General features: G+C 36.6%; 1 pseudogene; it reads left to right on the top strand.

Annotated features, from left to right (window-relative positions):
* The first annotated feature begins 3,512 nt into the window (after positions 1–3,512).
* LOC149187745 (rac-like GTP-binding protein 7 pseudogene) lies at positions 3,513–4,186 on the top strand (annotated as a pseudogene).
* The last annotated feature ends 230 nt before the right edge of the window (positions 4,187–4,416 follow it).

Genomic DNA, 4,416 nt, shown 5'->3' with positions numbered 1-4,416 from the left:
AATATAAGCACAAGTTCCATTTCCAATATATTAGCCCTTGTAAAGAATTATCTATAGACCTTTGTTTAACAGTTTCGATCTCAGAATAGTGGCTTCCTTCTCCTCCAAAGCCTGACATAACTCAATTTTGAACCACTTTACCTAATGAATGAAAATCACATGATAAACAACATTGGGATCAGACATGTAATTCTTCCATTATTAATTACTATATGCCATTTTATTAGAAGAAGATTGAGATTTTATGCATCTTTCCTTTCACACAATACATGTATAGGAAAATAAAATATTCCATAAAAAGGACTACAAATTCCAATAGTTACTTAGACTTATCATCAAAGTTACACAAACCATGGGTGTGACCAAAACCGGCAGAAGATTCTGGTGTGGTTGCGGCACTCATCCCAAACTTACGAATCAGGGAATCAGAACCCTCACCCTAACCTTTTTTTTACAAGTATGTCTTTCAAATATCTTTGAGATCTCCCAAGTTTTTCAGGTTGCCAAATTTGTCCAATATTTCCAGAACTCTTGAGGTCTAAGTTTATTTTGCTGATATTTTCAATATTTTCCCCAGTATTTCTAATAAGTTTCTTTTTAGAGCTTCAGCAATATATTCCCTAAAATTATGTTTTGAACAATTATATATATTGAAGAAAAAAAAAGACAAAAATAAAATATGAACTAAAGTATATCAATTGTTTAGCTTTCATACACATATTGGTAAATGAGATAAACAATAAATTAGAAACACTAAACTAGTAAATATCAAATATCATACGTATCATTTTCTGATATGAAATCAAATTGAATTTTTAGATTTCTTATGTAAATCAAATTTAAAATTTCGTAATTTAAAATCAAATTTCAGATTTTCATCTCAAGGTATTCATAAATTCTATATCTATCAACCAAGGCCCACATAATAATATCAAATTGAAATGCAAATATCATAATATCTCAACATGTCAATGATAAAGTTGAAAACTTCAAAGAACAAAAAAAGAGATTATCTGGAAAGCTCCATGAGTCTAGGAAAAAAGACTTGAGAACATAATCTAGATAGTGAGACTAATTGGACAAAAGTCATCGCCCTCCACATCCTCCAATGGAACTGTTACCCCTCATTTCAGCAAGGGTACCTATAGCTAATTTTTCCTTTTGGGAAGCATCATTGTAGTCCTAGAAAATCCAAATCGTAGACTTGTAGGTCATGTGATGTTATATATTGTGGTGTCCTATGCCTATTACTGTCTGTCATACCCAATCTACTTACACTCCACTTTTAGGTTCTTTCATCCTGCATAGGATTGGAGGGATTAGGAAGGGCATACTTGGACACATGCTTTAGAGGAACCTTTGGTCTTGTAGCAATGATCACTATTTGTAGTATAGCCCATGTCTTGAGCGCACCTATGTCCTATCCACATGGTCATGTGTCATAGAGTCTGTATGCAATCTTTGGCTGTGATATATCATTCATGTTACAGTTCTCAACATGGCAGACTCACATTTTACAACATTTCACCTTTCCCAAGGCAGTTTACAGATCCCAACACATAGGATCCCAAGGATCAAGAGTCAACAAAGACTCAAATTGCTCAACATAATTTTTACTTGCCATGCCACATGGAAATTTTATTAAAATGTCAAGACACCAAGGAGATATGCCCAATCAAAGGTGGTTGTACTCCTTTTGTGACACAGGTGGGCTTGAAGAAGGCATATTGAGGTCAATCCTTGGTCAAATGAGACAAGTGATATGTTAAAAGTTATCGACCATTTTTTGTGCAAGCAAACCCATGTGCCCAAATTGGCAAAACCAACCTTAAAAGACAAGTCCTGGCACATCTCAAGAGATATGTTAAGAAAGGAAGGCAAGTCATTGGGCCTCCTAAGGAATCTAAAAATTATTTCAAGTCACTTCAAGCCAATTCCAAATGGAACATTGCATCTCTAAGGCAAACCATCCTCCTCCTATGTTTGGGTCACTTTATTTACTGGTTGTTTTATGACCCATTTTTTAGCGTGGACTATAAGCAGCAGATTATAGAGACATCGGAGAAAGCCATAGTTTTCTCCCAGTGGACGAGTATGCCATATTTGCTTCAGGTTCCTATAAAAAAATCATGCATACAACATAGAAGGTTGGATGGAAGTTGGAACTATGTCTGTAATAGCATGGGATAAAGCTGTGAATGATTTCATGACAATCCCTAAGGTAACTGTTATGGAAATGTCCCTGAAAGTTGCGAGTCTTGGTCTCAACATGGTTGCTGCATGTTATGTTCTTCTACTTGATCTTTGATGGAATCCAACAACTGAAGACCAACCTATTGATAGATCACATCGAATTGTACAAATGCGTCCTGTAATGGTTTCCCTATTTACAGTTAAATATATTGTGGAATATCGTATTTTAGCACTCCATTAATGGAAGTGAGAAATGCTCGCATCACCATTTAGGGAGGATGGAGCTGGTGGTCATCAAATATGCCTTATAGAGGAGGACTTGATACATCTATTTATGGTTTGAGAACATTGGTCTTATTTCATGAAAGGAAAAGTGACTGAGGAATTACAGAAAAAGAAGCAAAGCTACAAGTTTTGAGATAATTTTGGGATTTCATGGGAGCAAGTTATACATGAAAGTGAATTTCCATTGGGTTGCTAAGACTGTACTTTTCGAAGACCACTAGACATGTATGGTTTTTTCCCACAATTTGTTTTGAGCCGTCAGGAAGGAGCCACCCTTCAAGTAGCTTCCTACATGTTCTAACAGTGTTGGATTCCATTTTCTAGATCCAGTTGTAGATTCTGAGATGTGTTTGGCTCTATTTCAGCATTTTGTGAGCCTCAAGTTTTAGCTTCCCTTCCCTCCTTTTAGAAACATCTTGTGCTCATTCATGTTCACTCTTCCCTTGACACTTTATACTCCTAACCTCAATTAAACCTAAGCGCAGGAGTATCCATCCTACCGAAGCAACCGAAGCATGCATAGTTTATGTCTTCACTTTCCTAGATCCAGGCCCCGCAAGAGAAGTAGTCCCCATCCCCCCTCGGGACATTGGGTTGCTCCTCTGGAAGGTTGCTCGGAGGTGCTTAACACAAGACTTTTAGTAATGATAACAATTTGTTCCTCATCCATCAGACAACCTCCCACAGAAGAACTTGGAAATAACATCATGGACTGTGACAATATCTTATAATGGCCTTTAACTATCAAAATTGATTTTTTTTCTCTTCTGTAGGAAGTTGGTGGGCCTCGCAGTGTGTGAGAAGAGTGAGCAGATCATAGAGTATTTGGTTTTTGTGAGTACAAATCCCAACTGTGATGTTCTGGATTGAGATGTTTGTTTGTTTCTTTTCAAAATGTGTTCCATTTTCTAATGGTTGTTAATCTCTCTAGGACATCCTTTTAAATATTAATTTGAGAAACAATTTTCTTTCTAGTTTGTAATCGCTCTGGGTGCTTTAAAACTTTTGACTGTCTGTTATGTGTTGTTAGCTGAGCTAAGCAGCCTTTGTGAATTCAGCCACTGGATAGGAAATGTTCCAGCAAATATAGTTAGTTTTTCTGAAGAGTCAGAGCAACCATGAGTACTGCTAGATTTATTAAGTGTGTGACTGTGGGGGATGGTGTTGTGGGAAAAACTTGCATGCTTATTTCCTACACAAGCAACACATTTCGAATGGACTATGTACCAACAATGTTTGATAACTTCAGTGCAAATGTAGTGGTGGATGGAAGTACAATGAATCTTGGCCTCTGGGACACGAAGGGACAAGAGGATTACAACAGGATCAGGTCCCTGAGTTATAGAGGTGCAGATGTCTTCCTCCTGGCTTTCTCCTTAATCAACAAGGCCAGTTATAAAAACATTTCCAAAAAGTGGATTCCAGAATTGAGACACTACGCACCATCTATGTCTATCATTTTAGCGGGGACAAATTAGATTTACGAAAAGACAAATAGTTTTTTGTTGATCATCCCAGAGCAGCCCCAATCTCAACAACGCAAGGTGAAGATTTGAAGAGGAAAATTGGGGCTGCAGCATACATTGAATGCAATTCTAAAACACAACAGAATGTTAAGGTTGTTTTTGATGTCGTAATCAAAGTGGTTCTTCAACCACCAAAGCAAAAGAAATGCAGAAACAAGCAAAGAACATGATTTATTCTTTAAGGGATTTATCTATATTTGGCATATGTAGAACTTTACAGTGCATTATTTAATCAAAGGCTAGCATAATATTTCCCAAGTATTTATGATTTGTTACTCTATGTTCAGTATGTTGAATTTATTGTAAAGCCAGATGCTCTAGCAAAAGGTCCTGGTTTTTTCATTTTATATCATTGCCTGTGTGGTTATGGAGGAATGTTTTGAAATGTAAATGAAAGGTCCTGATTTTTTTC

Source organism: Pinus tabuliformis, chromosome 3_1, assembly GCF_031772625.1.
Source record: "Pinus tabuliformis cultivar Carrire ecotype Pingquan chromosome 3_1, CPIR1, whole genome shotgun sequence".
In the NCBI taxonomy this organism is placed as follows: Eukaryota; Viridiplantae; Streptophyta; class Pinopsida; order Pinales; family Pinaceae; genus Pinus; species Pinus tabuliformis.
This window is presented reverse-complemented; position numbering and strand designations above follow the sequence as displayed.